The 27,097-nt window shown below is 38.5% G+C and overlaps 1 long non-coding RNA gene across 4 annotated transcripts in view; it reads right to left on the bottom strand.

The window, feature by feature from the left end:
* Positions 1 to 4,809: 4,809 nt before the first annotated feature.
* The window catches only part of LOC118929147 (uncharacterized), a 383,285-nt gene continuing 360,997 nt past the window's right edge, over positions 4,810 to 27,097 (bottom strand). For 2 of the 4 annotated variants that reach the window (XR_008994064.1, XR_008994063.1), the window contains exons 2-3: positions 9,116 to 9,221; positions 4,810 to 6,634 (exon numbers count right to left, since the gene is read on the bottom strand). This is a non-coding gene — a long non-coding RNA (uncharacterized LOC118929147). Of the gene's footprint in view, positions 6,635 to 9,115; positions 9,222 to 13,573; positions 15,367 to 15,493; positions 16,532 to 22,290; positions 22,362 to 27,097 lie in introns of those variants that run through there. The other 2 variants (XR_005031490.2, XR_008994062.1) reach the window with 2 other exon arrangements.

Below are 27,097 nucleotides of genomic sequence, written 5' to 3'. Positions count from 1 at the left end.
AGGAATCCAGATTGGTAAAGAAGAAGTTAAACTGTCACTATTTGCAGATGACATGATACTGTATATAAAAAACCCTAAAGACTCCACCCCAAAACTACTAGAACTGATATCGGAATACAGCAAAGTTGCAGGATACAAAGTTAATACACAGAAATCTATTACAATCCTATATACTAACAATGAACTAGCAGAAAGAGAAATCAGGAAAACATTTCCATTCACAAGTGCATCAAAAAGAATAAAATACTTAGAATAAATCTAACCAAGGAAGTGAAAGACCTATACTCTGAAAACTACAAGAAACTCATGAGAGAAATTAAAGAAGATACCAGTCAATCAAAACATATCCTGTGCTGACAGATAGGAAGAATTTATAATGTTAAAATGGCCATCCTGCCTAAAGCAATGTACAGATTCAATGCAATTCCTATCAAAATACCAACAGCATTCTTCAATGAACTAGAGCAAATCTTTCTAAAATTCATATGGAACCACAAAAGACCCCAAATAGCGAAAGCAATCCTAAGAAGGAAGAATTGAGCTGGTGGTATTACGCTCCCTGACTTCAAGCTCTACTACAAAGCCACAGTAACCAAGACAATTCGGTACTGGCACAAGAACAGAATAGACCAATGGAACAGACTAGAGAGCCCAGATATAAACCCAACCATATGTGGTCAATTAATATACGATAAAGGAGCTATGGACATATACAATGGGGAAATGACAGCCTCTTCAACAACTGGTGTTGGCAAAACTGGACAGGTACATGAAAGATAATGAAACTGGATTATTGTTTAACCCCACACACAAAAGTAAACTCGAAATGGATCAAAGATCTGAGTGTAAGTCATGAGACCATAGAACTCTTTGAAGACAACATAGGCCAAAATCTTCTTACTATAAACACGAGCAACTTCTTCCTGAACGCATCTCCTTGGGCAAGGGAAACAAAAGCAAAAATGAACAGGTGGAACTACATCAAACAAAAAAGCTTCTGTATGGCAAAGGACATCATCAACAGAACAAAAAGGTATCCTACACTATGGGAGAATATATTTGTAAATGATGTATCTGACAAGGTGTTAACATCCAAAATATATAAAGAACTCACATGCCTCAACACCCAAAAAGCAAATAATCTGATTAAAAAATGGGCAGAGGATATGAAGAGACAATTCTCCAAAGAAATTCAGATGGCCAACAAACACATGAAAAGATGCTCTACATCACTAATCATCAGGGAAATGCAAATTAAAACCACAATGAGATATCACCTCACAACAGTAAGGATGGCCAGCATTGAAAAGACTAAAAACAACAAATGCTGGCAAGGATGCAGAAAAAGGGGAACCCTCCATCACTGCTGGTGGGAATGTAAGGTAGTTAGTTCAAACATTGTGGAAAGCAATATGGAGGTTCCTCAAAAAACTAAAAACAGAAATACCATTTGACCAGGTAATCCCACTTCTTGGAATATACCCAAAGAATACAAATTCTCAGATTCAAAAAGACATATGCACCCCTATGATTATTGCAGCACTACTTACAATAGCCAAGATATGGAAGCAACCTAAGTGTCTATCTTTAGATGAATGGATAAAGAAGATTTGCTACATATACACAATGGAATACTATTCAGCCATAAGAAAGAAACAAATTCTACCATTTACAACAACATGGATGAATCTGGAGGATATTATCCTCAGTGAAATAAGCCAGGCAAAGAAAGACAAGTACAAAATGATTCCCCTCATTTGTGGAGTATAACAAAGAAGCAAAACTGAAGGAACAAAACACCAGCAGACTCACAGTCTCTATGAAGGGACTAGAGGTTATCAAAGGGGAGGTTTGTGGGAGGGTGGGTGGGGAGGGAGGAAGAAGGGGATTGAGGGGTTTTATGTTTAGTACACATGGTGTGTGGGTTCACAGGGAAGACAGTGTAGCACAGAGAAGTCAAATAGTGAATCTGTGGCATCTTACTACATTGATGGACAGTGACTGCAATGGGATATGGGTGGGACTTGATGATATGGGTAAATGTAGTAACCACGTTGTTTTTTCATGTGAAACCTTCATAAGAGTGTATGTCAATAATACCTTAATTTCAAGAAATAAAAAAAATACTTCACCTGAAATGTGGTACTGGTGCACATTTTGGGAAAATGGCTGGTTAAATTATAGGCACTACCCATTCCTAGTTGGTGTTTGAGGCTGAACTGTCAGCATTCAGGTCTTTCACACAGAAATGATTTGTGAGTGACAATACTCATCACCTTGTATCACCCAGTTCATGGTTTTATTTAGACTCTGAATTGTATGTCTAGATGGTGAGAAGATCAGCTCTTTAAAATATGTAACCAGAGGAAATGCAGAACAGGCTGATAAGGGCCGTGGCATGCAAACAAATACCATGATAAAAATGCCCTCCCTATCAGGCCTCCCAAAGTTGCCTTTGTGCTAAAGGCAGACTCCCAGTGCTCTGTCTTCTGCCTTTGATGACATCTTTACAATGAACTTTTTCCTAAAGCCAGGCTGGGACAACCCACAGAGGTTGCAAAGATCCTGTTGCTTCTGTGTTTAAAAGCTTCTGAAATGTACAGAGCAAATTATCCTATCCCCACCTGTTCTCCTATTAAGACAGGTCAAGTGTCTCTCTCTGAGATGTATTTCTCTCCTGAGGTGGCTGGTTATTGAGAAACAGCTGCAGCCTTTGCTGGCAGTTTGAAGGTTTAGTAAAGGTCACAATCTAAAAGCAAATGACTGGCTTTATTGAATTTAGCCTTTCTGATTTAGATTCTAAAATATGGAATCAGAGCAGATCATTTGAGCTGCTTCTTCCATATAAACATTTGTAAGTCCGGGGAGAGGAAATCCTGGGGCAAAATGCCTCTAAACACAGAAATCAGTCAAAGGGAGAAATAAAGTTTAAAATCTGTTTATTGCTTGCAAACCACAGTCTGGGCCCTTCTCTCTTTCCTGCTCCAGCAGAAACAAAACTGCTACAGCTCCCCTGACCTCCCCTGACCTCTCAGCTACAGAGAAGCCCTCTGTTGCCCAGGTAATTACCCATTGATATGGAGATGAACTTCTCTCAACCCCTGAGGAATGATGCAAATGAACTAAAGCCATACTTCTCTCCCCCCTTGAGTGCCTGTTGATATGCAGATGTACTAAAGCCAGGCGAGATATTCTGGAAATATTACAATTTTACCCACAGGCCACCCTTCCAGAAATCTCACCTTACAATTTACTCATTCCCCCTCTTCCGACCAAACTAATCACATACAATAAAATCATGATAACCCTCAAGCCAGAGGATTCATCCTATACAGATTAAGTAAATGTACTTTACAGCACAATCTCTTACTAAGCACAAAATATGTTTCTCCACTTGTTTACTCATTCCTAACAGCCATGCTAGATTGCTCACAAAGCTTTTACCAAACATTAGTCAAAGTCAATCCTCTCTTTAAGAATTTTTTTCTTGACAACAGCAATACAATCATGATAATTCTCCAGACAGAGTATTCAGCTAGGTTCAAAGTCCCATGCAGATTAAGTCCAAAGCTTGTCCATTCCAGCCATCATGTGGCAGCTGCAGTCAGGGTACACATCCAGGACACAAGGACTGTAGAAGTAAATTGTGGGGGGCCACTTTGCTGTTATTCCAGAACACAGAAGGACAGCTTCCAGGCCTTTTCCCTAAAGTGCCAGAAGAGCCAGCCATTGCTGGTCCATGTGTCGAAATGCCAGGGCCATGTCCATTTGATTCCTAATTGCTGCACCCATCCTTGCAACGCACATTCAATAAAGCGGGTGCCTTATTCGCTCTCAATCACCGGCGACGGGCCATAGGCTGCAAAGAGATGCTTTAGGTCCCTCTTGTTGATTTGCTGATCTGCACAATGTGCAGGGCACTTCTTCCAGGCTCGGATGACCTCTTCAAAGGTCAATGGCTTGCCACCAATGGGCAACAAGCCCATATTGTCTTTGTCCCTGTGTGCGACAAACGCTGATGTAGCCATTGGGCCACATTAGTGGCAGGCTTTCCTTCTAGCCAGCGCACCTGGGGCAATGCATCTGCTTCATCATTCCCTGGGGATGCCAAAGGCAAATGGCCAGTCACATGATATACAGTAGATGTCTGTGCCACACCACTCCATGGCCTTTGGGTCCAGTCTCTCAGTTATCCCATGATGGGATAGGTGGTTATTACCTTGGTCGTAGCTTTTCTGGCAAATGGGCTCTGGGGTACATAGCAGCCAGTTGCTTCTCTAGCAAGATGTACTGGACCTCTGCTCCTTTCCACAGTTGTGACCAGGCTCCGGTCGGCAGCAGCAGCAGCAGCAGTGGCAGAAGCAGTAGCCTTAGGCTTGGGAAATGGGCTGGGTCAGCGCTTCCATGACCACACGACTGTAGACACACTTCCCTTGGTGCGAGCACCACTTCTTCCCATCATTTCTAGGGGCAGCCCTCCCAAAGGTCGTACCCATTATAACAGATTTTGGGTTCAGAGGAATCCTGCTAACTGCACCAAATGTAAGTCCAGGGAGAGGAAATCCAAGGGCAAAATGCCTCTAAAAACTGAAATCAGTCAAAGGGAGAAATAAAGTTTAAAACCCATTTATTGCTTACAAACTATAGTCCAGGCCCTTCTCTCTTTCCTGCTGCAGCAGAAGCAAAACTTCCGATGCCCCCTTCACCTCTCAGGTACAATAAGACCTCTGTTGCCCAGGTAATTACCCACTGGGGAATGAGGCAATTACACTGAAGCTGTCGGACCCCTCCCTGCCTCTGTCCCAAAGATCTGAAAGGGCCAGCCAGAGGACTCAAGGCACAACAGTGCAAGAATAATGCCAAAAAGGCATTCCTCATATTTATTGAGCAAATGAACCCAAACATCCAAAGAATTCTGAGTAGGGGTTTCAACACATGACCAACACACAATCATTATCTGACCTTGAGTCCAGCCCTAGGGCGTGATGCTCCTCAAAGACACCAAAACCATGTGAGGGTGGTCATGAGTTGCAGGAACTGTTTTGTCTTTACTCATTCTGTTATTGATCATGCATCAGGAATTGTAGAAGAAACAATCAGGTCATACGTATTTGTACATCTGTTCCCTATATTACTTGATTTACATGTTAAACCCATTAATCCCACAAAAGCCATACCTCTCTCCACCCTTGAACACCTGTTGATATGCAGATGTACTAAAGCCAGGTGAGATATTCTGGAAATATTACAATTTTACCCACAACATCATTTAAAATTTATCTTTATCTTTAATTGCCAAGAAAAGGATCTGGTTAGGTTATGAATCAGAATAATACAAGCTCCTGATGCTGTTCTTTATCACTGTAAGGGACATTTCTTAAAAATTATGTTTGTGATAATTTAAATCCAAGGATTGAGAAGAAGATGAGGAGTGTCCTTTGCAGATATTATTCTCCCCTTGGAAATAAAAATGTAAATAGCACTGACATTGTTAGCATTCAGATAGTAAGGATTTTGGGGTTCAAAATGAGTCATAAGTCAAAGATAACTTGGCTAAGTTCAGTGCAGCCCAACCCAAAGAATGTTCATTCCTTTTTTTAGTGAAATAAAGTTGACATACAGTTATATTGCTTTCAGATGTACAACAAAGTGATTCTATAATTATATGTATTACTGGATGCTGACCACCATAAGTGTAGTTACCCTCTGTTACCAAACCAAGATATTACAATAGTATTGGTTGTATTCTTAATCTTATCTTCTTAAGAATGATAAAGTGGCTGAGTCAATGGGCTCAACACCCTTTTTGCTAATCAACATTAGAAGAAATCCAGTCAGGGATACACTAAGACTAATACAGGAGTGTATATCTGTACATGTAGGCAGGAGAAGTTACTAAAAATGGTGAGTTCTGAACACAGTCTTGAGCTACTGAAGTTAGTGTTATTTTCTTTCATTTAGTCAATCATATTTTTTAGTTTGTAGCACCTTAAAGGCACTATTCTAAGTTCTGAAGACACATTGGTGATTAAGACAAACAGTCCCTCACTCATGACACTTAAATTCTCTCCCACTTGGAAACACATCCCAAGACAGACTCAAGATTTATCCTCTGGCTTTTCATGGGAGACAAATTATGTGGACCCGAGGATCAAAGCCATAGTCCTAAGTCATCATTACCATTTCATCCACTGTAGGCCACATATATCCCAAGGTAAAACAAGCCCCAAGTAGAAGTCTTCAACCCTGGAGCCAAGGCAGTGGTGGTGGAAGGCAAGGATTGGGTGAAGGGTGCAAATTCCTTTTTTTTTTGCTTTAATTCCATGCATCAAATACATACACCTTTCCTTTTATTTAAGGGTCTGATAGTAGAGAGGGCTTAATTTGAGCATGGGCTTTAAGAATCTTGGAATAGGCCTTTTATGAACCACTGCAATTGGCTCAGGAGCCATCCCGACTCAATCTGGCAATAGGAGTGGCAATTATTTACTCCTTAAGGACTTCTAGGTGAAAAGTTTTCCCAATGCAGATCCAGCTTGCCTTGAGTGAAGACTTTCTTTTTCATCGAATTTCAGTGAGTTTATTGCACATGTATTTGTTAGTACCTGTTTTGGGACAGGCTCTGTTCTGGTTTCTGAGCATATGGTGTTGAAGCAGAAAGACAGTCATGAGACTTATGGTAACTAAGTAAAGACAGAATTAAATAAGTAAATTTAAAATTTATTATTTGATCCCAGCAATGCCATTTGCTCTGAAGGGTGCTGAGTGTGTAAGTGATAAAGCAAACTGACTTGTTCTGGGGATCAGGAAAGCCCTCTTATTTGGCTAGAAATAGGTGAATAGGAATTGGCAGGGAAAAAAGGAGGACAGTTTTAGGCAGAAATAAGAGAGTGAGGAAAGAGTGGCAGATGTGTGTGTGAAGAATGGAATAACAGAAAAACACATTTGTTTAAAACCTGGACCGTGAGGAAGACAGTGCTGCCAGATGAGGAAGGAGATGGGCAGGCCTCATAGTACTATGGACCTCAAAGACGTGGGTGAAGAGTTCAGCAAGTCTGTTAACAGAAACAAGAAGCATTTTAAGCTGGCCATGAGTAAGATTAGATTAGCATTCTTTGAAGATCACTGCAACTGCCACATGGAAGTGGTTTGAAGGGAAGCTGATGTGAAGTGCAAGAACCATCAGGGAAATAGTACAATTGTTCAGCAAGGAATGATGAGGGCTGGGATTCAGGTGGTGTGAATAGGTATAAATTTTAAACAACCTTCCTTGCAAAGAATTCTAGAATAGGTCAGCCATCTAAATTTCCCCCACAGAACTTTCTGCTCTACCAGAGGACAACAACATGGGTTCACACTGGGGCTGGTATGTCAGCTGCATTCATGGTACAGCATAACTGTATGTGTATGCTATCAAACACAGGTCCTTTTGCAGAATCAAGATATGCAACAGAGCTAATGCCCATTTTATGGGACTTGGACACAACAGTATTGTTTCAGGTGACCAGAGCAGCTTCCAGCTATTGCATATTTGTGTTTAGGATAGTTTGGTCATAGCTCTGATTTATTGGATGTTGAGCCCTTAATTGGGATGATCTTCCAAAAACAGCATTTTTCCTGTGGGGAATATGATTACCTTCATGACAGTCTGATTTATGGACAACTTTTCAGGAATACCCATTGATTCTAGTGCTCAGCACCAACCCTGTTCTAGGTCAACTGTGTGCTAGATATAGGGGATACAAAGATGTCTTCAAGAAGGAGTTCACCACCCAAGAGGGTCAGGCTCATTTCTAGCTGGAAAAACCCAAACTTATACTCCATCTAACCAGATTTCTTAATGATCACTGCCATCATATTTTCTCACACCACCCCTTTCAGCTGGCCCTTTATCCTGTCCAGACTGACATCATCCGTAGTCAATTCCATAGAGATCCAGGCCAAAGGGCCAGAAAGCAAAAATAAAGGAAACCATTTATTCATGGATTGCATTCCAATATCTTCCTAGGCCCTGGTTTATGTATCCAAGTATTTTCCACAAAAGATCTAGTATCTCAGAAATATGCCAAAGCAAAGCTTTTCTTTTTTTTTTTCCATAATAAAATTCTCAGACTCGAAAGTGCTGCCCTTCATTAATAAAATATGATACCCTGATGTAATGAAAAATACAGTGTTTGGAGATGGGAGCATATGTGCAGATTATTTATCACTGAAGTAGCTTCCAAAGCTGGCTTTCCAAGCATGAGCCATATAAATAAATACAAGCTCAGAAAACCTCTTGTGAGTGACCTGGCCCTTTTGCTATCACCTCTCCTGAGCTAACAAGATAAATACTTTGCTTCTTTTAGAGGAAACACTTCAAAGGCAAAAATAGCTCTTCCAAGAAATCATTTGTAAAAGCTACTGCCTTTGAGGAGGCTACACATGGCTCTCTAATGAAGCAATAGCTTACTGCTTTTCTTCCTCTTGCTAAACTATTTCCTCTTCCTTGTTAAATTTTATGTTTTTTTTAAATTTGCTTATTTTTCTGAGGCTGCTGTGAACACAGCTAGAGCATAAAACTCTTGAAAGTCCACTATATCTACCAGGAAACCAACTCTGATTTTGTGAAGAAGCAACCAGAAGAACTGTGAGCAGTGGTCCCGGCTGGCTCCAGAGAGATGTTGTTTAGAGGTTTCCTGCACAGAACCCAGCTGTGTTCTAGTTCCTGACTTTTGTGAGTTTACTCTGACAAAAGTATAGCCTCATGCATCAGAAATGGCATCAATACCCTACAACCCTGTTTATCCTCATGTGTATATATGTGGGTGTATGATGAGAAAGACAGAGAGAGACAGATATCCAGGTAATAGTGGTTCCCACAGTAATTGGTAGTAATAATAATGTTAATAATAATAATAATAGTAATCATATTAATAACAATGAGTAATAAAACTATAATGCATTGAGTACTTGCTTGTACAGATAATGAACTAAAGTGTTGATATTTATTATCTACCTCAATCCTCATAACTCCAGAAGATTGATTATATTATTCAGAATAGGACAGGTGAAACAGCAATAATAAATTAACTCTAAAATCAGTGGTTAACAAAGGTTAAGATTTATTCCTTACTTGTATCTGTTGTGATTCCCTTGGCCATTATACTCCAACAGTGGTAAAGTGATCTGAATAGTTTCCTCCTGCGATTCTCCATCCCTTAAGTTCTTTGGTCATCTATCTGTGTAGATGGAAACAAGTATAAAGAACACATATATCCTCTTATCAGTATCAGACCAGAATTGGCATGTTTTAATTCCCCTCACAAACTATCGACTAGAAACAATCATGACCCACACAAACTGCAAAGGAGGGGAGCATATGCACTACTTTGTGAGCACCGCCGTCTTGTCCATTTGATAACACTATTATTATCATTTAACAGATAGAGAATGAGAGACTTTGAGAGGTTAGTGTTTCAAAAATAATAAGAGTCAGGGCCAAGGCTGGACCGAGATCAGGGTTGCTGTACCTTTTTCATATTCTTTCAGGATAATTAGACTCATTCATTCATTCAACCTACAAACATTTGACAAGCATCCATTATATACAAAGAACTGTGCTGGGCTCTGACAACACCACAGTGAATAAGTCAGATGAGGTTCAAGGTAAATACGTGTGGGGCTAAAACATACATATTTTCTTTCTATTCAAAAGACATTTCTTGAGCATTTACTGTGTAGTTGTACATGACACTATATTGAAGAGATCATAATAAAATCAAATGTAGATCCTGGCCTCAAGACTTGATGATCTATTAAGGTAAACCGGGTATCAAAACTCTGTATACTCAACAGTGATATCATACTTTGCTTGATCATAAGGTGGAACATACCAATTACTGTAGGAACCAATAGCAGGCAGAAGACTAGAAGTGTTTTCATGGTACGGATGTAATAAAACAGGGTAATGGGAAGTGGGGAAGATGTCCAACAGACAGTGTTGGGATGAAGGATGGAGAGACCTGCATGAGGAAAATCCCATAGAGAAAATAGTGTTTGTTCAAACAGAGGTAGCAAGATCTCCATGCATGTGGAAGATAAATGTATGCATAGGGAAGTGTGAATAGGGTCAGACCTAAAAAGCTAGACATCAGGTGACATGGATAAAGCAGTTCAGCAAATGGTCAGGACTCTGCTGTCATGAAATGATATGTGAATACTAGCTTGGCTTATTCCTTACTGTGTGGCCTTGGACAAGCCCATTAACACTCTGAGTTTCCATTTCTCATTATATTAAAATAGGGATAAATTTAGAACCACCTCATAGGATTGCTGAGAATATTAAATCAGATAATGTTTCTAAAGTCTGGCATGTAGAAATCCAATTCTGTGCCATGCCTAATGCCTTATACTCAGGTGGATTAACTCACAAGGGTCATTATAGTCATTTTCCAATCCAGTGTGCTACATCCAGAATGTCTATTTCCTCCAAAAGCCCCACATTTGTATTGAGTGAATCATAGAATGTGCTCTTTGCTTGGGGTGGGAAGTTTGGGTGATGGCTAGTCAGGTACATTCTGTAGTTCTGTCTTTCAAGATTCTCTTTGCTAAGACTGATTAAAAGCTATGATTCTTACATTCTTGTTTTGAATGGCTCAAAGGTAACACTGATCTCTTTAGGATGGTTGTGGTAGGGATGCTTCCCTTCGAAACTAAACTTTCAGAGATGGAGGAGCCAATGTAGCTTTTTAGAGAAATTTTTTTGACTCAAGGGATATTCTTAAATTCTTTTGAATTAAGTACTTCACTAGTTGTTTTCCCAACTAGAAAGAGCCTCTAGCCTGTAAGCAAAAAAGCATTAAACACTGTATTAGTTATTACATAGACCCTTCATGTTTTTAACTAGAAGAAATGATTAATATTTATTCCTTGCCTCAGAATTATGATGTTCATCAGATCCTGGGTCTTGAGGGAAAATTTCCCCATCACTTGGCAATGGTAACACTCATTACTGTTAATGGACTTGCAGGGAAGCACACTCCCTCTCAAACTGCCTCAATCTATTCTGGAAGTGGAGCCAGTACTGTGAGTTTTAGCTACTCAGCAGAGCAGGGAAAGACTAACTTTTCAGAAAAGTATTTTAAGCACTTTCTGTTAGCTTCCTTGTTAGGTAAGGTATCAAGGTAATATAAGTCCCTTTTGTGATCTAAAGCCTCTGCTTGCTGGCTTATTGCTATTTAATACTTTAATACTAGTGGCTTCTGGTTTTATAATATTTTATATTTATTTTACAGACTTCTATATTTGCTGAGATGACTCAACTAAAGAAGTGCAAACTGATTAGCAACATATGACAGAAGGGGAGCTTCCTCCTTGTCTCCTGCCTTAACGTTCTCAAGAATGTTCAGAAGCCTGGGTAGCTCAGCATCCCTGAACTCCCCTCTGCTTTTGGTAAAGGTACAGATTTTGGACTCAGCAGAATTCAGAACAGATTCTGTGTGGTGCCACACTCATGGGTGAGCACATGGTATGTGCTTCTGAAACCTCTACTGAATGAGTGAATGTCCACAGGACATACTCAGGAAACTGGAAGAAAGCATTTTGTGGATAATTCTCAATTCATCAGGTACCCCATTGTTTTACCCAATGCTTTGCAGTAGTTCCATCTTTAACCAGGGTACTTTTTTTGCAGCTGTTATAAACAAATATAAATTCTGTTTGTGAATATAACCTATGAAATTACTTATATGGGATGTGAGAGATAGCTATATATCTAAAATGTACAACTATATTTCTTTATCTATACATATTCCCATAACCATATATGAACCTTTAAATAAATATGATACTATCAAAAAATTAAGGGCATGTATAACAAGTAACTCTAAAACTCAATGGCTTAAAACAATAATCACTTAACATCGTTCATGAATCAGTGGGTTATATGGGTACTTTTGCTGATCATGGATGAGCTTGCTCATAAGTCTGAGGTCAGCTGTACATTCTTTAGGATTGAATTCTAGGGTGGCCTCACTTGGGGTGACTGGGGTGTTTCAGTCCTCTTTAACATCTAGATTAATGTCCCTAGTATAATGCCCCTCTAGCAGGCTAGATCTGGCATGCTTTCATTGGGGAGAGAGGGATTCAATAACAAGCAAGAGGTAACATGCAAGCCTTCCTGGGGCATAGGCTTGGAATGGCACCGCATCATTTCCTCTGAATTCTATTGGCTTAAGCAAATTACAAGGTCACCTCAGATTCAAGGGATGGACAATCGGTTCTGCCTCTTTTTGAAAGGAGTGAAGAAACAGAGCTATTACTTCAATATGTCTACCACAAGCAGAGAAGAGCATTAGTTGGAATTGTGAGGAATAAGCTAGGAACAAAATAATGACCAGAGATAAATTTTCTTTAATACTTAACTAGAATCTTCCATCAGAACTGAGGATTTAAGGTTTAGAGGAATGACTGGGGGAAGCTCCATGGACTGATGTGGAAGCTGGGACCACTACTTTGAACAGAAGTTCTGGAAGCTAAGATCCTACTAAAGGCTTCATGTGGTCTGACTACAACAAACTGAATGGATGAAATTTCCACATAACCACCTGGGCATGGAAGAGCTCTACAGACCTGTTTCTTCCAAGCATAGCCCCATTGTCTGTTTAGGGTGCAAAAAAGAGTTTCTGACTTGCTCTGTCTCCCTTTTGAACTTTATCCTTAAACAAATGTGAAGTAGGTCAAGAGTAAAAGAAAAGTAAGTAACTATGCACTTTCTCTTCCTTTTCTCTCCATGTCAATCTCCTTCAATCCTATTTCCATTTTGGTCTCTATGTAATGGAGATGACAGAGGGAGGAACATTAAGACACCATTCACAGAAAACAATGTCATCTTTGCTTATTCATACACCCATGTATAACCAAGGCTTGGTGTATATGTTTCTGTTGTGGGATGAAATTAAACAGTTTCGGTTAATTTTTGAAGTTTAAACTGAGATAACAAATATTTTGGCCCTAGATCTGCATACAATTTACCATTCGCACTGAATTAATCAGTTACCAATCAGTCAGTCAGTCCATATTGAGTACCTATTACTTTCATCTCTAAGGAAAAGTAATATCCATGGTTTCTACTCTATATAGTTATGAGCTTTAATTCAAGTTAAATTTACCTTTAAAGTTGCTGAACTTGGGGTTCCTCAAATGAAATCAGGTGTATGTAACCATTTCTGGCCCAGGTAGCTTACAGAGATGATAAAAAAAGAAATGGGACAATGGATGGAATGGGACTTTGAATAAATCTCTTCAAGATATAAGGAATTATTGAGACTGAAAGAGGATAGTTGTTTTGTCAGGTGATAGAGGGTAGTGTTTTGCCATGCCTGATGGAATGCTTTCAAGTGAAATGTTTTCATTTCCATCAGCACATTTTAGTGCTGTGTATTAAAGTAGGATGTGTGTGGTTATATGCATAATTAAAAGGTAATAAAACAGCTACTTCACAGTATTCTAATTCAGAATGTAACAGATGAGAACTTAATTGTTCACTCTGTGATGGTTGCACTCACTGTCCACTTAACAGAAGGTGACTCACGAGGAGGCTTTCTCATCAGGGCCTTGAAGGGCTTCTGTTATAATCTCCATTCTCTTATTTCTGATGCTGATGCTGTTCCAAGGTGGTGACAATCCACTTAAGTGTCAAGGAGAAATTAGAATCCTTTCACAGCACTGGATTGTACTGCTGGCCTCTTGAGCTGAGCACAATCCATCTAATTGCATGTCCTTATTGAGTTCCTCGGGATGTATGTGGCACTGATTTTAAAGACTGAAGGGGAGGAGGACTGAGAAGCCTACAGTCTGGCTTGACTGATAATCCTTTCACACAGAGGCAATTAAGGAACAAGATAGTACACGCATGGTTTAACAGCTTCCAAAATGTACTGTTTATGCATCTACTGTGCATTTATTCTAATCTTACTTGTATTAACTGTGTCAATATCTGTTCCTGCCACTTGTGTGTAAATTCTTGAAGGGAAAGAACAATTACATATGTCATGTCACTCTCAATAAAAATCCTTCAGTGGGATTTCTTTCTTAGGTCATGACAGAGTTTTGGGCACCAAACTCACTGTCCTATGACAAACAATTAGGGCTGTGGAAAATGGATCAAAAAACTGTTTACAGGCATTGGTAAATAATGTAAGATTATGACGAGATAGAAAAGAGAAAAATGAAGTGAGACCTATATTCCTTTTTGCCTGGAGTAATTTTCTAAATTGTGCAGAGAGGGGAAATCCAAGCAGATCAATGTGGTCATACTGAGTTGATTGAATTTCAAAGAGAATTAAACAACTGAAATTTTCAGAGAAGAGAACCATAGAAGAGGAAGTTACACAAAGAAAGAGCTCAAGATTGCATGGGGCTTTCCTTAGTCTTTGGTGAATAGTGATTTATGTGTGTCATGAAATTGGGCTAAGAGCAACTATCAATAAACTCTAAACCAAACAATTCCCAGACTCCACATGGGGTTGGGAGACTTTTGAATTCCTGGGAGATGACTGAATGAGTCAGAGTAATGAGTCTTTATTGAATACTCATTCTGTAGAGCCCCCAGAAGAGTCAAAGCAGTCCTAGGGTAAAGGCCATTCTAGGTATTCACCAACAAAACCATAAAACAAACCACGAAAAGATCAAACTGATCTACAAGAAATGTCAAAACCAATATTAATACTCTTTAAAGGATAATAACAAAATCCAGGCATTCACCAATGTGATTTTCACAATACTTGTATCTAATCAGAAATTACTAGAAGTGCAAAGAATCAGTATAACCTATATACACAAGAAAAAAATTAATCAACAGAAACAAATTTAGAAATGACAGAGATGCTGGACTTAACAGGCAAGAGAGAAGGCCAGAAAAAAATACCCCATAATATTGACTCAAAGCCCCAGCTGCTGCCCTCTGGACCCACCTCTCTGCCTGCACTGAGACTATGTTTCTTAGGGCTTCTCTAAGCCAATGACTGAACATGGCAGAGGATTTAAGGTAAGCCCATTCCCCCAATGGGAGATATTGAAGATTTGCTTATCTGTCTGGTTGAACTCTTCTTGGTACTACTCAGCTGTCTAAGATTTTTCTACCCAATCCCCTTCCTCCCCTCTCTCTATGAGAGTTGTCAGATCTGCCCCATGGTTTGAAGTCTCTCTCTGCCTTTTCATGCCTTCTCCCCTTTATTCTTCATAGGCATTTTCACCAATAAATGCCTTTTATTTCTATTCCTGTGTCAATATTTGCTTTTTGGAAGACTTGAGCTAAAAATGTCAAATGACAGAGCTTCAAAATTCATGAAGAAAAATATGACAGAAATGAAAAAGAGAAATCCACTATTCAGTTAGAGATTTCAATACTTCTCCCTCAGAAAACCTATACAGAAAATGATAAAGAGAAAAAACTTGAAAACACTATTAACCAATTTGACCTAAATGACATTAATAGAATATCAGAGCTAACAATGGCAGAATATATATTCTTTTAAAGTATACATAAAATATTTACCAAGTCAAATCATATATTGGTCCATTAAGTGAGTCTTAATACATTTGTAAGGCTCAAAATTATATAACGTATTCACTCTTGATTCAGTAAAATTAGAAATCAATAATAAAAGGATAATTGAAAAACCTCCATGTACTTGAAAATTAAGTAATTAAAATAATTATAAGTAACCAATGAGTCAAACAGGAATTTTAAAGCAGAGGTGGAAAATATTTTGCATTGAATAATTAATACAACAAATAAACATTTTGGAATCCAGGTAAAAGAGAGTTAATGGGAAATGTATAGCTTTAGAAGAAAGGAAATATTAAAAATCAATTATCTAAATTTTCCTTTCAAGAAGCTAAAAAAGGAGTGGATTGAACAAAAAGCACATAGAATAAAGGAAATAATAAATATAAAACCAGAAATCAATTAAATAGAAAACAGAGAAATAATATAAATTATCCATAATGCCAAATACCATTTGTTGTTGAAAAAAACAGTAAAATTAATAAAACTCTAGTTAGACTGATCAAAAGAGAGAAAGAAAAGACACAAATTATCAGTATGAAGACTAAAAGAAGAGATATCACTGTAGAACCTCCTGACATCAAATTATATTAAGGAAATATTGCAAAACATTTTGTCAGTAAATTATAAAATTTTTAATGGAAAAAATTACTTGAACGATACAGATTAGCAAAAAGGCTCAAAAATGAATATAAAATATGAATATATCTGTATTTATTAAGTAATATAAATTTAAACCTCATTAAAGAAATTCCAGGACCAGAACGTTTCATTGTTGGATTCTCTATATTTAAGGAAGAAATACTACCCATCCTACACAAACTGTTTCAGGGAATAGAGGAGGAAAGGGCACTTTTATTTTTTTTATTATTTATTTTTTATTAAGGTATTATTGATATACACTCTTATGAAGGTTTCACATGAAAAAACAATGGGGTTACTACATTTACTCATATTACCAAGTCCCTACCCATACCCCATTGCAGTCACAGTCAGTGTAGTAAGATGCCACAGATTCACTATTTGCCTTCTGTGTGCTACACTGTTTTCCCTATGACCCCTCGCACCATGTGTACTAAACATAATACCTCTCATTCCCCTTCTCCCTCCCTCCACATCCACCCTCCCACACACCTCCCCTTTGGTTACCGCCAGTTCCTTCTCCACGTTTGTGAGTCTGCTGCTGTTTTGTTCCTTCAGTTTTGCTTTGTTGTTATACTCCACAAATGAGGGACATCATTTGGTACTTGTCTTTCTCCACCTGGCTTATTTCACTGAGCACAATACCTTCTAGCTCCATCCATGTTGTTGCAAATGGTAGGATTTATTTCTTTCTTATGGCTGAATAATATTCCATTGTGTATATGTACCACATCTTCCTTATCCATTCATCTACTGATGGACACTTAGGTTGCTTCCATTTCTTGGCTATTGTAAATAGTGCTGCAATAAACATAGGGGTGCATGTGTCTTTTTGAATCTGAGAACTTGTATTCTTTGGGTAAATTGCAAGAAGTGGGATTCCCGGGTCATATGGTATTTCTATTTTTAGTTTTTTGAGGAACCTCCATACTACTTTCCACAATGGTTGAACTAATTTACATTCCCACCAGCAGTGTAGGAGGGTTCCCCTTTCTCCACATCCTCACCAGCATTTATTGTTCTTAGTCTTATCGATGCTGGTCATCTTTACTGATGTGAGGTGATATATCATTGTGGTTTTAATTTGCATTTCCCTGATGATTAGTGATGTGGAGCATCTTTTCATGTGTCTGTCAGCCATCTGAATTTCTTCTTTGGAGAACTGTCTCTTCATATCCTCCACCCATTTTTTAATCAGATTATTTACTTTTTGGGTGTTGAGGCATATGAGTTCTTTATGTATTTTGGATGTTAACCCCTTGTCAGTTGCGTCATTTACAAATATATTCTCAGGGGAGCACTTTTCTTTTATAAGCCTAGCATTGTCCTATTATAAGAATCAGAAAAAAATTCACGCATTATGGACAAAAATCTCTTAATGAAATATTAGCAAATCAAACTGGGCAATATATAAAATGGTTAATCCATTGTGAAAAAGGAGGGGTTACACCAGGATGCAAGTTTGGTTTGTCATTTGAAAATCAATCAGTGTAGTGCACCATATTAACAGAATAAAAGGGGAAAACTGTTAAGGTTTTTCTCAGTAGATGCAGAAAAACTATTTGACAAGATCTAATACCTGTTAATGATACTAAGCACAAAAGAATTTCATCAAAGTATGGGTAGAAGAATATTTCCTCTACCTGTGAAATACATTTGTAATAAATCTACAGCTGACATCATACCTGATGGTAAAAGATTGAGCATTTCCCCCATGACATCAGAAAGCAAGGATGTCTGCTTTCACTTCTGTTCAGTATCTTTTTTTAGGTTCTAACTAGTGCCATGAGACAAGAAAAAAAATAAAAGCATACAGTTTGGAATTGAAGAAGTATCCTTATTTATAGAAATAATAAATTTAGCAGTGTTACAGAGTAAAAGATCAAACTAAGAAAAAATCAATTATAATTCTATATATCAACATTGGAAGATTTGAAGTGAAATTAAAATTTGCCTTTACAGTAACATAATAAGATAAACATTTGGAGGTAAATTTATCAAAATATGTGTAAGACCAGTACACTCCAAACCATAAAATACTTTGTAGAAAATTTAAGAATATCTAAGTACACGAGGAGGTTTGTGAAATCAAGTATTTGGTTTCTTTTAAAGCGTCAATGCTATCCAGTTTGGTTTAGATTCAATGCAGTTCCAATCAAAACACCTGCAGGTGTTTTATAAGGACTGACAAGCTGATCCTGAAAATTATATGGGAATGCACAGCTAAAATAATTTTGAAAAGGAATAACAAAGGTATAGGACTTAGACTACCTGATTTCGAGACTTACCCTGCAACTAAAGTAGCAAGACAATGTGGCATTTATGTAAGGACAGACATATAGATCAATGGAACAGATTAATTAGCTCAAAAATAGATCCACACATATATTGTCAATTGATTTTCAATAAAGTTGCTAAGATATTTTAGTGGGGAAAGTGTTGTGCTTTTAACAAATGGTGCTGGTAAAACTGGGTGTACATATGGTAAATAAATTAATTTCCTTCACATCATATAGAAAAATCAGCTTAAAATGGATCATAGACCTAAATTAAGAACTAAAACTATAAACTTTTGGAGGATAACACCAGAAGAACTCTTTTCAGCCCTGGGATTGGCAAAGATTTATTAGAATGCAAAAAGCTCTGGTCATAAAAGAAAACATGATAAATTTGACTTTAAAATTAAGACTTATGTTCTTCAAAGGTATCATTTAGAAAATAAAAATACACCACAGATGGTGTCTTAGTCTGTTTGAGTTGCTATAACTGTATCACAGACTAGGTATCTTTTAAGTAACAGAAATTTATCACTCACAGTTCTAGAAGCTGGGAAGAACATCATCAAGGTGCCACCATGGTAATGTTTTGGTGAGAGATCTCTTACCGGTTCATACCTAGCAGCTCCACACTGTATCCTCATATGGAAAAGGGTCTGGGGAATCTTTCTGGAGCCTCTCTTACAAGACACTAATCTCACTGATGAAGGCTGCACCCTCATGACTTAAGCACCTCCCAAAGGCTCTACTTCCTAATATCAGCATCTTGGGGAGTAGGACTTTAACACAGGAATTCTAGGGGACACAAACATTTAGACCATAGCAAATAGGGAAATTATTTTTGCAAAACATGTATCTGAAAAAGAAAATAACTACTTCCAGAATATTTAAGAACTAGTATAACTCAATAAAAAGACAAACATCTCAACAAAAATAGGCAAAGAATGGGAACAGAGATTTCATAAAATAAGATAAATGCCCAAAAGCACATGAAAAATGTTCAAGATCATTATTCATCAAAGAAATTTAATTTAAAACCACAGGAGATACCTCTACACATCCACTAGAATGGCTACAATTAAAATGACTTATTTTCACCAAGCTATTCATCCTTCAAAGAGTCCTTCTTTGAACTCAAATCCAGATTATTTTCCCTCACAGCCCTTTATAATTCCCTTCTTAGCACCTAAAATAATGTGTAATACATATTAAAATGATTATTTAGTGATAGTCTTCTCCTTTAGAGTAAAGTGCCCTGAAGGTCAGGCCAACACTTTGGCCCCCATTCTATATCTGGAAACCTCTACAGTGGCTGACATTTAGGAGAGTCTCAATAAATACTCAAGATAAATGAATGAATGAAAAGCCTAAAGTGACACAGAGACTTATAGAACAAATACTTATAAATGCGTGTATTAATGAAAATTAAATAATGGCTCCTGTTATATTCTCATTTGTTTACTCATTTTATAAACTCCCTACCCAGGCCAGTGATTTAGAATAATCTCATATCTTCAGCTAGGAAAACTTTCTGACGGGTAGACAAGTTTGCTTCATTTGTTCTTGACTGCTTTCAGTAGGGTGAAGGCAATGTCTTTGAACTTTCACCATATCCTTGTCATATCTATTTGATCATTCTGCATTTGAGCATTACTAATCCCAGAATCTAAATCCCAGTTTCTATGGCCTTTTGTGATCCATGGCATACTGAAAAGCAAAGCCTTTTTGAGTCACAGATTTTTAGACTGATTCACGGATTTTAAAACTTATTGGTTTCTTGGTGTTTACTACATTACATTTTGATACAAGGCTGACTGAAAAGAATGGGCTCTCACAAAGATCTAAACCAATACTTTAACATTTTTTCTAGCTTTCTGACAATTTCACACCTTCTATCACATGAAATCCCTCATTTTATTAAAACGGAAGTCTTACAAAAAGTTTCTGATGTTTCTCTTCTTCTGCTCTTCTATCTATAGCACTCTACCACTTTACTCATTCCTCTACTTCCTATGGTATGTGATGTGACTTACTTGATATTTAAAACGTGGAAAGAATAAACTGGCCATGTTTAGCTCATTCTTACCCTTATTTTTCTTGAGAGTCACCTTCCTGAAGAACGTACATGGGCTCTGTTTCCCTAGACACCTCAGTTTAGTGCCACTCTGCCTGGACAGATAACTTTATTGAAGTCCTGAGATCCAGTTTTCAGGCTAAGATGCTCTCCCACTAAGCTGCTTGTTCCAGGTTAGCTTTTAACAGTTCTCAGGTTGATATATTTATTGCCACCCTTTTCCTATGTTTTTTAGTTTATTCAGAAGTTGGGCAGGAAAAAGAAGTATACTTTACTGGGCTTCCACAGAGATCTTAACAATGAACACTGTCTCTGTAGATTTAGACTTCTTAAAGTTTAATTATAAAAACAATTCCCAATTGGTATCAGCAGACATTTTTATTGACCATATATGTTCAGGCAAATACACCAGACTCATGAGGAATTCATGGCTTAGTTAGAAAAATTTAACATAGATATGAACCTAATTATGGCAAAGTAGAACATGGTTTTTGTTTAGTTTCTATTTTTTATCTGTATAATTCAGAAGTTTTTAATATATTCAAAAAGATATATAACCATCACCATTATCTAATTTTAGAACATTTTCATCACCTTGCAAAAAATGTGTATCCATAAGCAATCATTCCCTATATTCCTTCCTCTAGCCCCTGGTAACTACTAATCTACTTTTGGTCTCCACAGACTTGCCTACTCTGGACATTTCTTAAAACAGAAACGTATAATAGGTGGCCTCTTGTGTGTAGACTGTTACACTTAGTATAGTATTCTCAAGGTTCGTGAATATCTTAGCATGTATCAGTACTGCATTGATTTTTGTGAGTGAATAATAGTCCAGTGTTATAAGAAATGTGTATAATTACCAAATATTTTGGGATATTTCAGATTTCTGCCATTGAGTCCAAGTTTAATTCCTTAATGATCTAAGAAAGTACTTTTTATTATTTCTACTTTATTACACTTTATTAAGGTTTCCTTCATGATCCTCATATAGATATCTTGGTGATAATTATTAATTCCACATTAAGCTAAAAAAACATGTATTCTACCATTGTTGGGAAGAGTGTCAATGATCCCTAAATAAATAAATAAATAAATACGATAAACAAACAAACAAACAAACAAGGCAGCAAGCCAGTTTGAAAAAGACACATTCACCCTTTGTTTATCACAGCACTATTTAGAGTAGGAAAGAAATGGAAACAACCGATGTGTTCATAGTTAGACTAATACATAAAGAACATGTGATACATACACGCAATGGAATATTATTCAGCCATAAGAAGAAAACAAATGATACCATTAACAACAACATGGATGAAGCTAGAGGGTATTATGCTCAGTGAGATTAGCCTGACAGAGAGAAATGTATCAAAAGATTTCACTCACCTGTGGAATATTAGAACAAAGAAAAAAACTGAAGGAACAAGACAGTAGCAGCCTCGCCAAACTTAATAATAGACTCACTGTTAACAAAGGGAAAGAGAATGTGGAGGATGGGCGGGAAGGGAGGGACAAGGGGTAAAATTGGGCATTACAAGTAGAACACATAATATGGGTGAGGAGGGGAGCAAGGGGATGGCAGTATAAAACAAAGACCAGTAATGATTCTACAGCATATTACTGGGCTGAAAGACAGTGGCTCTCATGTGGTATGTGGTGGTGACTTGATGATGGTGGGAGTCTAGAAACCATAATGTTCCTCATGTAACTGTTTAGTACTGACACCAAAATAAAAAGAAACGCACAGTACTTGGATATGGTTTCCATATTCCTGATACTTTCAAGGTTGTCAGGGCACACCTCACCGAAATCACACACAAGGCTAGGGCACTAAGCTCTGAAGTGGGAACCTGCTCCAATGACCAGAGACACTCTGTCCCTAGGAAAGAGGCACCACTGTGATGTCATGGAATCTCCAGGCAACAGTGCTGCTCTTGCAAAATCCAGCCCCAGATTGTGGGCACTGCCAGCTGTGGAAAGACGCATTATCTTAGCAAACATTAGTGGTTCTGGCCTACATAAATGCGTACATATATATACATACATATATACATATATCAAATGAATTCTCTCATCTGTGGACTATAAGAAGAAAAACTGCCGAAGCAAAAGAGCAGCAGCCTCACAGAACCCAAGAATGGACTAACAGTAACCAAAGGAAAAGTGAATGGGGTGGATGGAAAGGAATAGAGGGATAAGGGGAGGGGAAAAAAGGGGGTCATAGTTGAGCATGTATAATGTGTGTGGGCGGCACAGGGAAGGCTGTACAACACAGATACGACTACTAGTCATTCAAAGCATCTTACCATGCTGATGGACAGTGAGTGCAATGGGGTACCTGGGGACAACTTGGTGATGAGGGGAGTCTAGTAAACATAATGTTTCTCGTGGAATAGATTAATGATACCAAAATATAAAAAAACAAGTAAAAATAGAAAAAAAAATTAATGACAACAATATATAAAATAAATAAGAAAAAAAAAAGAACTCAGAAACCCACTTTGGAAAAGATCTATGCACCCCAATGTTTATAACAGCACTATTCACAATAGCCAAACTAAATGTCCATAAGGAGAAGAATAGATAAAGAAGATGTGGTACATGTGCACAGTGGAATATTATTCAGCCATAAGAACAAAACAAATCCTACTGTTTCTAACAGGACGGATGGAGCCAGAGGGTATTATACTCAGTAAAATAAGGCAGGTGGAGAAAGACAAGCATGAAATGATTTCACTCACCTGGGGAGTATAAGAACAGAGAAAAACCTAAAGGAGCAAAACATTAGCACACACAGAACCCAAGAGAGGACTAATAGTTACAAAAGGGAAATGCCCTGTGGTGGATGGGTTGGAATGTAGGGATAAGGGTTGGGGAGAAAACAGGGATTATGATTAGCATGTATAATGAGTTTTTGGTATGGGGAGGGCAGTACAACACGTTGGAGACAAGTAGTGATTCTACAGCATCTTAACACTTTGATTGACAATGACTGCAATGGAATATGTGGGGGAAACTTGGTGATGGAGGAGTCTAGTAAACATAATTATCCTCATGTAATAGTAGATTAATGACACCAAAAAAAAAAAATATATATATATACACACATATCTATGCATATGTCAATAAATAAATAAATAAGAAAAAAAATAGAATGCGGCAACCCAGTTTGAAAAAGACATCAGTACCCCTCTGTTTATCATGGCAATATTGACAATAGCCAAGTTAAGTGTCCATAGGAGATGAATAGATGAGCAAGATGTGGTACATATACACAATAGAATATTATTCATCCATAAGAAGAAAGTAAATACTACCGTATCCAACAAGAATGGAGCTAGAGGGTATTATGCTCAGTGAAATGAGCCAGACAAAGAAGAATGAGCATCAAATAATTTCACTCATCTGGGGATTAAAAGAACACACAAAAAACTGAAAGAGCAGAACAGTAGCAGACTCACAAAATCCAAGAATGGACTTACAGTTACCAAAGGGAAGTGAATGAGGGGTATGGGCAGGAATACAGGGATAAGGCGTGGGGAATAAAGGGGTCATTATTAGCATGTATAATGTGGGGTAGAATGGGGACGGCTCTACAACACAGAGAAGACAAGCAGTAATTGAACAGCATCATACAAGGATGATGGACGTTCACGGCAATGGGGTATACAACACGGGAGTCTAGGAAACATAATTTTCATCGTGTAATTGTAGCTTAATGATACCAAAATAAATAAATGACTAAATAAATAAATAAATAAACAAACAAACAATGCTGAAACCCAGTTAAAAAAAGACATATGCAGGAGTGATCGGAAGATGGCGGCGTGAGTAGAGCAGCGGAAATCTCCTCCCAAAACCACATACATCAATGAAAATATAACAAAGACAACTCTTCCTAGAATAAAGACCAGAGGACACAGCACAATATCCAGACCACATCCCCGAGAGAACCCAGCGCCTCGCGAAGGGGGTAAGATACAAGCCCCGGACCGGCGGGAGCCGAGCGCCCATCCCCCCAACTCCTGGCAGGAGAAGAATAGGCAGAGCGGGAGGGAGACGGAGCCCAGGACTGCCGAACACCCAGCCCCAGCCATCCGGGCCAGAGTGCAGACACAGTGTGTGCGCAGGGGGCCCTGGATACTAGGAAAACAGGGCAGCAAGAACAGTGACCGGGCACTGGAGGCAGGGCGCCGGAGGACACCAGAAAAGCGAGCGACCATTTTTTTTCTGGCTGCTTTGTTTTGGCGAGCGCTTTTTGGAAGTCTTAAAGGGATAGGGACCCCAATACTAGGGAAACAGGGCAACAAGAACAGTGAGCGGGCACCGGAGGCATGGCGCAAGAGGACACCAGAAAAGCGAGTGACCATTTTTTTTTTTTTTTTTTGCTGTTTTTTTTTTTGTGAGTGCTTTTTGGAAGCCCTAACGGGATAGCGACCCCAATACAGGCGAAGCAAGACTGGTGAGCAGATGCCTGAGGCTGGCGCCAGAGAATAAAGAAAAACGAGCAGCCACCTTTTTTTTTTTTTTTTAATTAAAAAAAAATTTTTTTTTTTTGTGATCATTGTTTTGTTTTGGCCAGTGCTTTTTGGAAGTCTTAAAGGGGCAGGGCGGGACACTTAATCCAGAGGGAGGGAATCCGGGGATCTCTGGGCACCCTAAACCCTGGGCTGCAGGGAGCAGGGAGGCCCCTTACGGAGATAAATAGCCTCCCAGCCACTCCCCTTCCAACGTGACTACACCATATTGGAGCGGCTACCGGAGCCAGGCCACGCCCACAGCTAGAGCGGAGATAAACTCCATAGCAGCCCGGCAGGAAGAAGAAACTCTGTCTGCGCGCAGCTGCCAAGCACAGGCCACTAGAGGTCGCTGTTCACCCAGGAAAGGAGGGACACAAACCAACAAGAAGGGAAGTTCTTCCAGCCACCACTCGTCCCAGCTCTGCAAACTATTGCTATCACCATGAAAAGGCAAAGCTACAGGCAGACAAAGATCACAGAGACAACACCAGAGAAGGAGACAGACCTAACCAGTCTTCATGACAAAGAACTCAAAATAAGAATCATAAACATGCTGACAGAGATGCAGAGAAATACGCAAGAGAGATGGGATGAAGTCTGGAGGGAGATTACAGATGCCAGAAAGGAGATCACAGAAATGAAACAAACTCTGCAAGGGTTTATAAGCAGAATGGATAGGATGCAAGAGGCCATTGATGGAATTCAAACCACAGAACAGGAACGCATAGAAGCTGACAGATAGATAAAAGGATCTCCAGGAATGAAACAATATTAAGAGAACTGTGTGACCAATCCAAAAGGAACAATATCCGTATTATAGGGGTTCCAGAAGAAGAAGAGAGAGGAAAAGAGATGGAAAGTATCTTAGAAGAAATAATTGCTGAAAACTTCCCCACACTGGGGGAGGAAATAATCGAACAGACCACGGAATTACACAGAACCCCCAACAGAAAGGATCCAAGAAGGACAACACCAAGACACATAATAATTACAACGGCAAAGATCAAGGACAACGAAAGAGTGTTAAAGGCAGCTAGAGAGAAAAAGGTCACCTATAAAGGAAAACCCATCAGGCTAACATCAGACTTCTCGACAGAAACCCTACAGGCCAGAAGAGAATGGCATGATATATTTAACACAATGAAACAGAAGGGCGTTCAACCAAGGATACTGTATCCAGCACGACTATCATTCAAATATGACGGTGGGATTAAACAATTCCCACACAAACAAAAGCTGAGGGAATTTGCTTCCCACAAACCACCTCTACAGAACATCTTACAGTGACTGCTCTAGTTGGGAGCACTCCTAGAAAGAGGACAGAACAAAACACCCAACATATGAAGAATCGAGGAGGAGGAATAAGAAGGGAGAGAAGAAAAGAATCTCCAGACAGTGTATATAACAGCTCAATAAGCGAGCTAAGTTAGGCAGTAAGATACTAAAGAGGCTAACCTTGAACCTTTGGTAACCACGAATTTAAAGCCTGCAATGGCAATAAGTACATATCTTTCAATAGTCACCCTAAATGTTAATGGGCTGAATGCACCAATCAAAAGACACAGAGTAACAGAATGGATAAAAAAGCAAGACCCATCTATATGCTGTTTACAACAAACTCACCTCAAACCCAAAGATATGTACAGACTAAAAGTCAGGGGATGGAAAAACATATTTCAAGCAAACAACAGTGAGAAGAAAGCAGGGGTTGCAGTACTAATATCAGACAAAATAGACTTCAAAACAAAGAAAGTAACAAGAGATAAAGAAGGACACTACATAATGATAAAGGGCTCAGTCAAAAAAGAGGATATAACCATTCTAAATATATATGCACCTAACACAGGAGCACCAGCATATGTGAAACAAATACTAACATAACTAAAGGGGGATATAGACGGCAATGCATTCATTCTAGGAGACTTTAACACACCACTCACCCCAAAGGATAGATCCACTGGGCAGAAAATAAGTAAGGACACGGAAGCACTGAACAACACAGTAGAGCAGATGGACCTAATAGACATCTATA

The sequence above is a fragment of the Manis pentadactyla genome, chromosome 15 (assembly GCF_030020395.1).
Source record: "Manis pentadactyla isolate mManPen7 chromosome 15, mManPen7.hap1, whole genome shotgun sequence".
Classification (NCBI taxonomy): Eukaryota; Metazoa; Chordata; class Mammalia; order Pholidota; family Manidae; genus Manis; species Manis pentadactyla.
Note: the sequence above shows the minus strand (reverse complement) of the source record. Positions and strands in the feature narration are given on the sequence as shown.